This window comes from Balaenoptera ricei, chromosome 3, assembly GCF_028023285.1.
Source record: "Balaenoptera ricei isolate mBalRic1 chromosome 3, mBalRic1.hap2, whole genome shotgun sequence".
Lineage (NCBI taxonomy): Eukaryota > Metazoa > Chordata > Mammalia > Artiodactyla > Balaenopteridae > Balaenoptera > Balaenoptera ricei.
In genome coordinates, this window is record NC_082641.1 from 68410171 (window position 1) to 68424553 (window position 14383).

Below are 14383 nucleotides of genomic sequence, written 5' to 3' on the forward strand. Positions count from 1 at the left end.
GCCTGGGTCTAAGGCATCATCCTTCACCATTTGAAGGCCAAGGGTGCTCGGTGGATGTTGGCACAGATGCAGAAGTTTCCGATGTTGGTTAGTAGACTTATGTCACTGAGTAATTAATGAAGGTGCATTTGAAGCCCACGGGCTCCAGCAAGTGGCAGATCTTTTCTTCCAGGCAGCAGGTACCCTTAATGTTTCCACTGGTAAATAAGGTAAACCATTCGGAATTATAGGTTGTATAGTAAAATCTTAGAGTGATTTCCATGATTGCACTAAACAAAGTTGCAAGTTTAAAAATATTCATTTAATGAGGTGACTTAAAAGAGGAATCACTAGTGAGGCTTTCATGAGATCACAGCTGAGGTGCTGGAGATTTCCGAAGAGATGCTTTAAATTATCATATGAGTTTGAATTGGCTTGTTCACTGAGCAATCACAAATGTATCTGCTTTGTGAAAGCAATGAGATCATAAAAATACAAGGCTTCTAAACTTGTTCCATCTCTAACTCCTCCCTTTTGGATTCACCGTCATCACCACGGTTTCCGTTTTTTATTTGACTCATGATTCTGACTCACCTTCCTTTTAGCCACTTGTTCTAGCTTTCAGGCAATTGTCTAATTCATATTCTCAACTACATGGATCTGGTCATAGGGATGTGGGAGTGAGATGAAAATGTAGCTTTTCCTGCAATATAGACCCTGTAGTCTTTAGGAGGAAGAAAAGCAACATGAGAAAATGAAAGTCTCCAGGACTAACACACTCTTCTGTTCTTAATTCTGGCATTGTCCATCCTTCGTAACACCCATTGTTATGACTACAGAACCTCTGACATTTTGCTTTGCTTTCCCAAACTTGGTATTGACCAGGGCTAAGGAGGTGGAATGCTAAGATATCCTTCCTAAGGAAGGAAATGGAAGAAGAGGCAGAGGAAAAAAAAAAAAATCCCAACCTGCTAAAGATAGAGGAAACCTTTCAAAGTTATTTTCAGAAGAGACCTCTGGGATAGTTGGTAGCTAATTACAGTAAACTTATTATACTCTTTAAAAGAGTAGATGGACTGAGGAAGTTGCAAGTAGGCCACTATAATCTGTTTCCATCCTTCAGTTATAGAAGTATGTTTTGAAGGAAGTGCCTAATCTCTACAGAGGAGCAATGCAGTTGAGCCATTGTAAAAGTGTCTATGCTTTTATACAGGTTGGTGATCTGGTTGGGAATCATTGGCTGAATCTACAGGGTAGCTCTCTCAGGCCCACTTGCAGGGCTCAGGGAGTCAAAGATTCAGAGATTAGATCATGCTATGCAAATAGTCTCCAGCTAAATGTTTCCACTGGGCTTGGTGTCAGATTGGGCTTTATGACTTCCTAAAGGATCATGGCCCTATCATAATGAACAATTTAAATAAGGAAACTTGGTTTTCCTTATATACAGAGAAACAATTGACAATTTATTTTTGTTATGATAACTGTGCTCAGCTTCTAGGTGAGTTTTATAAGGACTTCTGAAGCATAGCAAGATAGCCTACAAGTGGGTAATATTGAGAAAAAGTAAATATGCTTTTCCTCTTTTTTGCTGAATGCTTATGTAAGTCAGGTGGAATAAAGTAAGGTTGGGGTGGGGTGTGGAGATTAGTGAAGTCCCTAATACCAGTAGTAAGCCTTTTAGACCATATAGAAAATTTTGCATTCTCCTTATTGACTAAATGACCCAGACTTTGGGGGTAAAACAGAAGTTTGAGAGAGAGAAAGTCTAGATGTTGATTAATAAGAAAGCTGTCTGAAATGGATAACAGATTTCATTTGGAAGTGAGTTTTATCTTTATCTGTTAGAATTAATTGCAGAATGTCTTGCAAGAAATATAAAGAGGTATTAGTTATAGTGAATTTACATCCTATCTCTTAATCAAGGGAATTTAAACAAAAGGAGTAGATAAAATAGGTTGACTTTTTTCTGCTAGATTGCAGATAGAGTTGAGTGAAAGGAAAAGAAACAGGTGAAAGCACAAGCAAAAGAAATACATCGTGTCATATCTAATTAATGTAAGTAACTAATTGAAAATTGAACAAGTGATAGAATAAATTAAATCCAGCACCTTTTTTGTATATTGGTAAAACACTATAATAAAAATAGCTCTTGGGAGAATTAATAATTAAAAATTTAATGGAATATAGTATTTAAAATATCTCCATTTGGAAAAGTCATTTTTACAGTAATCAGCAAGGATCAAAAGATGTTTATTTCTAATTATTAACACTGTGTTAGTTCTGAGAATAATGATAAAGTTAATTCACATATTAACAGAGACAGAGGTGACTTTTGTAGATAAGAATTTAGGTTGACACCAAAATTCAAAAGATATAAAATTTTAGTATTCAACTTCATGGAATAGGAAGAATCATCATTATGAATTTCTTTCAATAATTTGATTATTTCTCTTAATGGTATGCAAGGTAAAGATACATTATTGTTGTTGTTTTATTAGAAATCATGTTGGATAATACTTAAAAAAATTAAGATTGCCTCTGGACTGCAAATCCTGGGATTGGTCCAATTTTTCAATTTTCACTTAAACTGAAAAACACCCAAACAACATTTCACAGTGCTGACTGTGAGACGTGTGTTCTCTTTCTTTTATCACTTTGAAACAGAAATTATAGAATAGCTGTATTTGGAATAGAAATTATAAAAATCAAACCTAAAAATTATGTTTATATAAATTACAGTTTATGTCAGCATCTTTTAAGCAGTCACAAAAGTGGTCTTTTACAATGATTTTTATTGTTTATTTTTCATAGTGTGATACAGAGTTTTATTTGCTAAATATTTTTCCAAGTTTGCTTCTAGGGAATAACGAAACTTTTGTTTAGAAGTAAGCTAGGAACAGATGTTCGTTCTTCTTTCTTTATTGTAGTTGTGTTGCAGGAGTTTTTTGTAAAGGTGAGATTTGCAGTACCTACAAGCATGAAAATGATTTTACTCTCTTTCTGTGTGTTCTCAGAGAAAATAAGAGGCTCTTTTAATTGTGCCAATAGCAAGAAAACAAGGATAAAAAAGGAAAATAATTAGAAAGGCTGAATCAACAAGAAAATAAAAACAGAAAACAAAAACTAAAGAAAATCAACATGGTTATAATAAAAGTTAGTTTCTTGGAAAAAATCCTTGTTTAATGAAATCTTCATAGGATGTTTAGGATGAATGAGAACTATTTGGTAAGTCTAACTCAACCCATTTGTTTTTCAAATATACAAGCCCAAATTTTAATAACTTCCCTAATTTTAAGAAATTTTTTTATAACATAGTTTGACTTCAAGTGAAATAATATATTTGAAATATATGATTGTTTCTTTCCTTGTCCGTAGGATTTACTAAAATTATTGCCTTAGCTAATTTATTTAACCCAAGTCAATAAAACTTTCTGATTTTCAAAATAGGGATCATGTTATTTATCTCATGGTGTTATGATTAAAATTCAATAATAAGTCAGGAATGGCATCACCAAAATGAAAGAGTAGGCAATTCCAAACATCCATCTCCCCACAGAAACATTGAAAAACAAGGGGGTGGAGTCAAGATGGCAGAGTAGGAGGATGTGGAGTTCACATCTCCTCACAAGTAGGGTATCTACTAGGCACTAGTGGGGGACCTTGAATACCTAAGGGTATGAGAGGAATCCCCACGCAACCAGGTAGGACATGGGAGGGAAGGAGTGGAGAAGAAAAGAGGAGGTGGGACAGGACCAGCACCCCTGATGGGGAGCCAGGATAGGGGAGAGGTTCCCACATTCGGGGGGGACCCACAAACGGCACAGGGATTGGTGGGGACAGAAGAGGACCTTTGGGCAATGAGGGGATCAGAGGGGAATGCAGCCAGCATCTCCCCTGCCCCCTAGGACCCCAGTGAGCCTGCTGGGGTCCTGGGCATGAATGCCACCCCCAACCCCGGGGCTCCCTCTGGCCATGCAGGACCCAGGCCTGAGCCCCACTGCCCCCACCAAGGCCTTTTCCGGCCATGTAGGTCCTGGGCCTAAGCAGCACCCCCATGGCCTTTTCCAGCTGAGCAGGTCCTGGGCCTAAGCTCCCCCTCCAAATGCCTCTTCTGGCCTTCTTTATTTTTTTTTATTCTTATCTTTTAATTTTATTTTTTATTTTAATTTTATTTTATTTTTATTTTTTATTTTATTTTATTATTGTTATTTATTTGCTATTGTGTTTCTGTTTTGATCTGTTGTGGCTTCATATTTATTTTTATTGTTTCTAATATATTTTTTATTTTTTAATTTTATTGTATTTTTCATTCTTTGCTATTGTTCTGCTCTTTTTTGCTTGTTGCCTTTTTTTTTTTTTCTTTCACCACAGGGCTTGTGGCATCTTGGTTTCCAGGCTGGGCATTGGGCCTGAGCTCCTGTGGTGGGAGTGCCTAGTCCAAACTGCTGCATTAACAGAGAACTTCAAACCCCAGGAAATATTAATTGGTGGGATCTCTCCCGGAGGTCCTCATCATGGCACCAAGACTCAGCTCCACCCAACTGCCTGCAAAGTCCACTGCTGGACGCTTCAGGCAAAACAACCAGCAAGACAGGAACATAGCCCCACCCATCAAAAAAATGAGATGACAAAAAATTATGTTACAGATGAAGGAGCAAGGTAATAACCTACAAGACCAAATAAATGAAGCAGAAATAGGCAACCTACCTGAAAAAGTATTCAGAGTAAGAATAGTAAAGATGATCCAAAATCTCGGAAATAGAATGGAGGCATGGATCAAGAAAATACAAAAAAATGTTTAACAAGGACCTAGAACAACTAAAGAAAAAACAGTGATGAACAACACAATAACTGACATGAGAAATACTCTAGAAGGAATCAATAACAGAATAACTGAGTCAGAAGGATGAATAAGTGAGCTGGAAGATAGAATGGGGGAAATAACTGCCAAGGAGTAGAATAAAGAAAAAAGAATAAAAAGAAATGAGGACAGTCTCAGAGACCCCGGGACAACATTAAACACACCACCTTTGAAATATAGGGGTCGCAGCAGAAGAAGAGAAAGAGAAAGGGTCAGAGAAAATATGTGAAGAGATTATAGATGAAAACTTCCCTAACATGGGAAAGGAAATAGCCACCCAAGTCTAGGAAGCATAGAGAGTCCCACACAGGATAAACCCAAGTAGAAACATGCCGAGACACATATTAATCAAACTAACAAAAATTAAATACAAAGAAAAACTATTACAAGCAGCAAGGGAAAAGCAACAAGTAACATACAAGGGAATCCCCATAAGGTTATCAGCTGATTTTTCAGCAGGAACTCTGCAGGCCAGAAGAGAGTGGCAGGATATATTTAAACTGATGAAAGGGAAAAACCTAGAGTATTCTACAACCAAGAGCTCTGCATGGCAAGGCACTCATTCAGATTCAATGGAGAAATGAAAAGCTTTACAGAAAAAGAAAAGCTCAGATAATTAAGCACCACCAAACCAGCTTTACAACAAATGCTAAAGGAACTTCTCTAGGCAAGAAACACAAGAAAAGAAAAAGACACACAAAAAATCCCAAAACAATTAAGAAAATGGTAATAGAACATACATATCAATAATTACCTTGAATATAAATGGATTAAATGCTCCAACCAAAAGCCACAGACTGGATGAATGGATACAAAAATAAGATCCATGTATATGCTGTCTACAAGAGACCCACTTCAGACCTACGGATACATACAGACTGAAAGTGAGGGGATGGAAAAGGATACTCCATGCAAATGGAAATCAAAAGAAAGCTGGAGTAGCAATACTCATATCAGATAAAATAGAGTTTAAAATAAAGACTGTTACAAGGTATAAGGAGGGACACTACATAATGATCAAGGGATCAATCCAAGAAGAAGATATAACAATTATAAATATTTATGTGCACAACATAGGGGCACCTCAATAAATAAGGCAAATGCTAACAGCCATAAAAGGGGAACTCAACAGTAACACAATAATACTGGGAGATTTGTACACCCCACATACACCAATGGGCAAATCATCCAGACAGAAAATTAATAAGGAAACACAAGTTTTAAATTACACAATAGACAAGATAGAATTAATTGATGTTTATAGGATATTCCACCTGAAAGCAGCAAAATACATTTTCTTCTCAAGTGCACACGGAACATTCTCCAGGATAGATCACATCCTGGGTCGCAAATCAAGCCTCGGTAAATTTAAGAAAATTGAAATCATATAAAGCATCTTTTCTGACCACAACGCTACGAGATTAGTAATCAATTACAGGGAAAAAACTGTAAACAAACACGTGGAGACTAAACAATATGCTACTAAATAACCAAGAGATTAGTGAGGAAACCAAAGAGTAAATGAAAAAATACATAGAAACAAATGACAATGAAAACACGATGATCCAAAACCTATGGGATGCATCAAAAGCAGTTCTAAGAGGGAAGTTTATAGCAATTCATTCTCACCTCAAGAAAAGAGAAAAGTCTCAAATAAACATTCTAACCTTGGGACTTCCCTGGTGGTCCAGAGGTTAAGAATCTGTCTGCAATGCAGGGGATGCCATTTCAATCCCTGGTAGGGGAACAAAGATCCCACATGCTGTGGGGCAACTAAGGCGACATGCCTCAACTACTGAACCCCTGTGCCAAAACTAGAGAGCCCATGTGCTACAACTAATAAACCTGAATGATCTGGAGCCCGCATGCCACAACTAGAGAGAAGCCTACGCAGTGCAACGAAGAGCCCACATGCTGAAATGAAAGATCCTGCGTGCTGCAACTGAGACCCGACACAGCCAATAAATAAATAAATAAATAAGTAAATAAATAAAATCTAACTTTACACCTAAAGCAACTAGAGAAAGAATAAAAATAAAACAAAAAAAAAAACAAAATAAGTAGAAGGAAAGAAATCATAAAGATCAGAACAGAAATAAATGAAATAGAAATAAAGAAAACAATAGCAAAGATCAATTAAACTAAAAGTTGGTGCTTTAAGGAGATAAACAAAATTGATATACCTTTAGCCGGACTCATCAAGAAAAATAGAGAGAGGATTCAAATCAATAAAATTAGAAATGAAAATGGAGAAGTTACAATTGACACCACAGATATACAAAGGATCATAAGAGACTACTACAAGCAACTATATGTCAATAAAATGGACAACCTGGAAGAAATGGACAAATTTTTAGAAAGGTACAACCTTCCAAGACTGAACCAGGAAGAAATAGAAAATATGAACAGACCAATCACAAGTACTGAAATTGAAACTGTGATTAAAAATCTTCCAACAAACAAAAGTTCAAGACCAGATGGCTTCACAGGTGAATTCTATCAAACATTTAGAGAAGAGCTAACACCTATCCTTCTCAAACTCTTCCCAAAAACTGCATAGGGAAGAACACTCCCAAACTCATTCTATGAGGCCACCATCACCCTGATACCAAAACCAGACAAAGATATCACAAAAAAAGAAAATTTACAGACCAATATCACTGATGAAAATAGATGCAAAAATCCTCAACAAAATACTAGCAAACAGAATCCAACAACACATTAGAAGGATCATGAACCACGATCAAGTGGGATTTATCCCAGGGATGCAAGGATTATTCAATATACACAACTAAATCAGTGTGATACACCATATTAACAAATTAAAGAATAAAAACCATATGATCATCTTAATAGATGCAGAAAAAGCTTTTAACAAAATTCAACACCCATTTATGATAAAAACTCTCCAGAAATTGGGCATAGAGGGAACCTACCTCAACATAATAAAGGCCATACACAACAAACCCATAGCAAACATCATTCTCAATGGTGAAAAGCTGAAAGCATTTCCCCTAAGATCAGGAAGAAGACAAGGGTGTCCACTCTCACCACTATTATTCAACATAGTCTTGGAAGTCCAACCACAGCAATCAGAGGAGACAAAGAAATAAAAGGAATCCAAATTGGAATCCAAAAATATTCCTTGGAAAAGGAATCATTTGCAGATGACATGATACTACACATAGAAAACCCTAAAAATGCCACAAGAAAACTACTAGAGCTCATCAATGAATCTGGTAAAGTTGCAGGGTACAAAATTAAGGCACAGAAAATCTCTTTCATTCCTATACACTAATGAAAGTTTAATTAAGAGAAATTAAGGAAACAATCCCATTTACCACTGCAGCAATTAGAATAAAACCTACCTAAGTAGGCAAAAGACCTGTATTCAGAAAACACTGATTTAAGAAATCAAGATGACACAAACAGATGGAGAGATATACCATGTTCTTGGACTAGAAGAATCAATAATGTGAAAATGACTATACTACCCAAAGCAATCTCCAGAGTCAATGTAATCCCTATCAAACTACCAATGGCATTTTTCACAGAAGTAGATCAAAAAAACTTTACAATTTGTATGGAAATACAAAAGACCCTGAATAGCAAAAGCCACCTTGAGAAAAAAAAAAAAAAAATGGAGTTGGAGGAATCAGGCTCCTTGACATCAGACTATACTACAGGCTACAGTAATCAACACAGTATGGTACTGGAACAAAAACAGAAATATAGATCAATGGAACAGGATAGAAAGCCCAGAGATAAACCCACACACGTATGGTCACCTAATCTACGACAAAGGAAGCAAGAATATACAAGAGAGAAAAGAAAGTCTCTTCAACAAGTGGTGCTGGGAAAACTGGACAGCTACATGCAAAAGAATGAAATTAGAGCATTCCCTAATACCATACACAAACATAAACTCAAAATGGATTAAGGACCCTAATGTAAGACTGGACACTATAAAACTTTAGAGGAAAACATAGGAAAAACACTCTCTGACATAAATCACAGCAAGATCTTTTTTGACCCACCTCCTAGAGTAGTGAAAATGAAAACAAAAATTAAAAAATGGGACCTAATGAAACTTAAAAGCTTTTGCACAGCAAAGGAAACCATAAACAAGATGAAAAGACAACCCTCAGAATGGGAGAAAATATTTGCACATAAAGCAACTGACAAGGGATTAATCTCCAAAATATACAAAGAGCTCATACAACTCAATATCAAAACAGCAAAAAAACCAATCAAAAAATGGGCAGAAGACCTAAATAGATATTCCTCCAAAGAAGACATACAGGTGGCCAAGAGGCACATGAAAAATGTTCAACATCACTAATTATTAGAAAAATGCAAATCAAAACTACAACGAGTTATCACCTCACACCAGTCAGAATGGCCATCATTAAAAAATCTACAAACAATATATGCTGGAGAAGGTGTGGAGAAAAGGGAACCCTCTTGCACTGCTGGTGGGAATGTAAATTGATACAGCCACTATGGAGAACAGTATGGAGGTTCCTTAAAAAAACTAAAAACAGAACTACCATATGACCCAGCTATCCCACTACAGGGCATATACCCTGAGAAAACCATAATTCAAAAAGACACATGTACCCCAATATTCATTGCAGCACTATTTACAATAAGCAGGTCATGTAGGCAACCTAAATGTCCATCATCAGATGAATGGATAAAGAAGATATGGTACATACATACAATGGACTATTACTCAGCCATAAAAAGGAACGAAACTGGGTTATTTGTAGAGATGTGGATGGACATAGAGTCTGTCATACAGAGTGAAGTAAGCCAGAAGGAGAAAAACAAATATCATATATTAATGCATATATGTTGAATCCAGAAAAATGGTACAGATGAACCTATATGCAGGGCAGGAATAGAGATGCAGATGTAGAGAACAGATGTGTGGACACAGGGTGGGGGAAGGGGGGGTTAAATTGGGAGATTAGGATTGACATATTTATACTACCATGTGTAAAATAGGTAGCTAGTGGGAACCTCCTGTATAGCACAGGAATCTCAGCTCAGTGCTCTGTGATGACCTAGATGGGTGGGATATGGGGGGATGGGAGGGAGGTCCAAGAGGGAGGAGATATATGTATACAAATAGCTGATTCATTTCGTTGTACAGCAGAAACTAACACAACATTGTAAAGCAATTATATTCCAATTAAATAAAAAGAATAAATAGAAAACATAGCACTAGAATAAAAGGTAGGCTGGAAAGACAAGTTTAACCTGTAGCAATGAGGCCTTGAATACAAAGAATGAGGAGATTGGGTTGACGAGAGGATGAGGCTGCAGACCCAACCAGCACTCAGATGCAGCTGTGAGCAACAATGTGGGAACTTTCCCCAAGAGCAGTTTGGTGAAGCCCTTGTTGGTATCTGGTAAAATCTGGGTGGTTTAACTTTACTAGTAAAAAAGAGCAGCTGAGAGTGTGGTGGTTTTAAAATATGTTGAGAATCTTTTATGACACTCCTCCCTTCTAAAAATGAAATCCCTCCTCCCCTCCGCTCATGTGGGGCCAGACTTAGTGACTTGCTTCTAACAACAAAAGTGTGACAGAAGTGACAGTGTGACTTCTGATACTAGGCCATAAAGGACCCTGCAGTTTCCTCCTTGCTCTCCCTTGGGTCACTCACTCTGGCGACAGCCATGCTGTGAGTACACTAAAGTGGTCCTATGGGGAGGACCACAAGCAAGGAATGAGGTATGTGAGTGCACCATCTTGGAAGTGGCTCCTCCACCCACAGTCAGGCCTTCAGGTGATGCAGCCCCGGCATGAAGGACAATCTTGGCTGCAGCCTCATAAGAGACCTGGGACCGAAACCATCCAGCTAAGCCACTCCTGAGTTCCTGACCCACAGAAAATGTATGAGATAATAAACCTGTATAAGCTGAAAAAAAAAAAAGAAAGAAAGAAAGAAAGGAAGGAAGGAAGGAAGGAAGGAAGGAAGAAAGAAGGAAAGAAAGACAAGCAGAAACTGTCAGAACCAACTTTTTCAGTACTCTAAAAAATAGTCAAAGATACAGCAACCAAGCAAACGCTAAAGAAGAAAAAGGCAATATAAAAATGTTAAAACAAACAAACAAAAACTTTGAGGCACTTTTACTTGTCTTTGCCCCACCACTCCCCAGACTCAAAGGTGGTCTTGAAGATAGTGGCTTGTCCCTTCAAAGGAAGCAGAGCAGATCTTATTCACAAAGCATTATGTTACTTTGTTCTAAGTTGTCTGATGGCTCTCTGAAGACTTGATGCCAGGTGCTCATTTCTGTTTTACCGAACTCAGAACTTGTTAAAGACAGAAGAGTGATGGGCATTGTTACAAACATTGTAACATTGTAAAGTGAATGAAAAACCTCTAGCTAACAGGAACAAAAGATTACAGTTGGAACATAAAATACACTGCCTAAATATGGTAGGAAAAGCCGGAAAGAGAATTTCTTTGGGAAATTAGGACATTCAAAATTGCCCATGTCCTGGGTGCCCATGTCCTGGGTGACCATGTCCTGCACCCAGGACAGGGTGCATTAGCTCAGAGAAGACTTGAGAACATTCTAAACTTACACCTCTGCCTGATCTCTAGACTCAGTGCAAGAAGTGTATAGTAACTGAAAGGAAAAATTCATAGAGGGACTCAACAGCAGAACTGAGCAGGTGAAAGAATTAGTGAACTCAAAGACAGCACAATTGAAATTAACTAAAGTTTTATAATGAATATCCTCACCTGTCACATTTCCTTAATAAATATATTTAAATAAAATTTTTAATGTCTTAAAAGAATAAATTAAGGATGACATGAATATTTCAATGTAATTGAGACTAATTAATTGTCTAAACATTTTTAATTTGCCTACTTTGATTGCCTCCATGAAGTTCTGGAGATTCCTCAAACCACTCTCACTTCTCACACCAAATGCAAATCTGGGAGTCCTCAAGACCACAGTCAGATTCAATCATTTGCTGCAAGTACTTGTAGAACTCAGAAAAGCCATTATACTCATGGTTACGGTTGATTACAACAAAATAAGTTAATATCAGAGAGGAAATATGTACATAGGGCACAGTCCTGGGGATACCAAGGCTTGGAGCTTCCAGTTGTCCTCTCCCAGTGGAACTGTGCAGGCAGCACCTGTTTTTACCAGCAGTGATGTGTAACAATATGCATAGAATATTGCTGATCAGGGATGCTCACCTAAGCCTTGGTGTCCACAGTTTTATTGGAACTGGGTCACATAGAAATGCTTCACCCCCTATGTGGCTAAAGTTAGACTCCATTCCCTCCAGATGTTGAGCTGATTCTTTGTGGCCAAAGACCCCCAACCATAAATCATACCATTAGCATAGACTACCTGGCATGGCCAAAGCCTCCAGGTAAACAAGGACTCACTTTCAGGCAGAGCATTATAAGGGCTTAGAGGTTACCTCCCAAGAGCTGAAGCCAAAGCCCAAACCTCTTTTGAGTAAGTTACGCACCCTTTGTGTATTTATGCAGAAGAAACATTGGGTGATACCATTTATTGTTTTCTGCTCTTCTGGTATGTGATTGCTTACAAAAGTATTGCAGATTGAACTATAGAATCCTTTGTGCACCTGACATTAAAGAAGGTTAATATACAATAAATTAATTAGAACATAAAGTATATAAATACAAATATATGTATAATTAAATGTTATATATATCAAAACAAAGTAAACAGCATATAATTAAAATTTTGAACTCTCAAATTGAAAATAATCTAAATTCTCAATAAATAAATATAAATTTGAATATCAGGGGAAGTTTTTCACCTCTATGGACATTTTTTTTCGATAAGTAATAAATGAAAGCTGAAAAAAAAATCTAGTTTCATGCTTGTCTGCCTTCCATAGAATAGGGCCTCTTATAATAGTAGCATTTTGCAGACAGTAGTTCAAGTTAGATTTTACTGGAGAAAGAATGTTAAGAACCTCATTTAACTCGTGTGTATTGGTATATTGGAAAATGAAGAAATGTGGTTACAACTTCACAGTCCATTGCTCAATTTTTCTGGGACTGTGGAATTGGAAAAACAAAACTGACTTCTAGAATATTTCGCAAAAGTAAGGATGATTAAAGCAAACTTGGAATTTTTTTTTTTTTTTCAAAACAGTTTGATAAATCCTAATGCTGTGCTACTTGTTAGAGATTTCAATTGTCACACCTCGTACTACTCTCTTAATATAGGTAAAAACAATATTACCCTTCAATCTTATGGGAATAAGCATAAAAATAAAAGAATGGAAACTATACTCATAAACAAACAAACAAACAAAATACCCTTTGGACTTTATTCCAAATAGAAAAATAATTCAAAATATATTTTGTCAGTCTCTTTTATAACACAATCTAAATAGTCACATGATTTTACTATTTTTTACTTATAAAAATAAACTCACTGGTGAGTACATTAGAAATGTCTATAAGGGGAAATTGATCAAGATGGTAAAGTAAGAGGACATGCAACTCACCTCTCCCCATGAACACATCAAAAATACATCTGCTTGTGGTACAATTCTCACTGAAAACTAAACTGGAAACTAGCAGAAGGACTTCTACACAGCCAAAGCTGTAAGAAAGATACGCACATAATTGGGTAGGAAGGAAAGAAAAGCAATAGGGTCAGGACTTGTGTTACTGGGAAGGGACACAGAGGAAAAGTGAGACTATATGAGGGGACACCCACCCTGGGGAGTGAGCAATGAGAGCCACAGATTGGGCACCACAGTTCTGGGGTCCTATGTTGGGGAGATGAGCCTCCATGGCTGTTTGGAGAAACTCTGGGACTAACAGGAGGGTGGTAGGAAGCCTGGCTTGCCCCTGAGCAAGGTGAAGAGAGGTCTGATCTATGGGCTGCCGGATCTCCCAAGACCTTGCGACAACCCCAGCTGGAGCCAAGCAAACACTCCTGCCCCATTCACTCCACGTCACAGTGTAGCACTGGATCTGGGGTGGACACAGCCTGGGAGAAGATTAGACTGTGGGACACAGAGGCAACCCCGACCAAGGGCAGAGCCTGGATGGGGTGGCAGCAACCATTGCTGGCCTTTACTAAAGCAGCCCACACCTCTGATGGTGGCTGCTCCACCACAGCTCACCCCTCAGTACCCACCAAGAGTCGGCGTGGGCCCCACCTGCCCCACAATGTGGCTCCATAACAGGGTGGAAGTGGTGGGGGCTGGGGGCAGTGATCAGCTGTGAGGGACAAAAGGGACTTGGCACCCGGGGCTGCATCTAAAAGAAGCAAGGAAAACAAATGTGGGTGCCTGCGCAGGCAGCACCTCTGAGACAGCTCAGATATTCGTCTACAGTGGACATGAGCCAAGAGCTCGCATGGGCCTCCCTTGCTTCAGCATTCCCCTTCTCTGGGGCAAGGGTCCTGGTGCAGGGAGAGGGGAAAACACACACTTAAAGGGAACAGAGCCAGCTCAGGTCCAACCCTCAAGGCTTCTGCTCTAGCAACTTGGGATCAGACCCACAAGTCTACAGATAA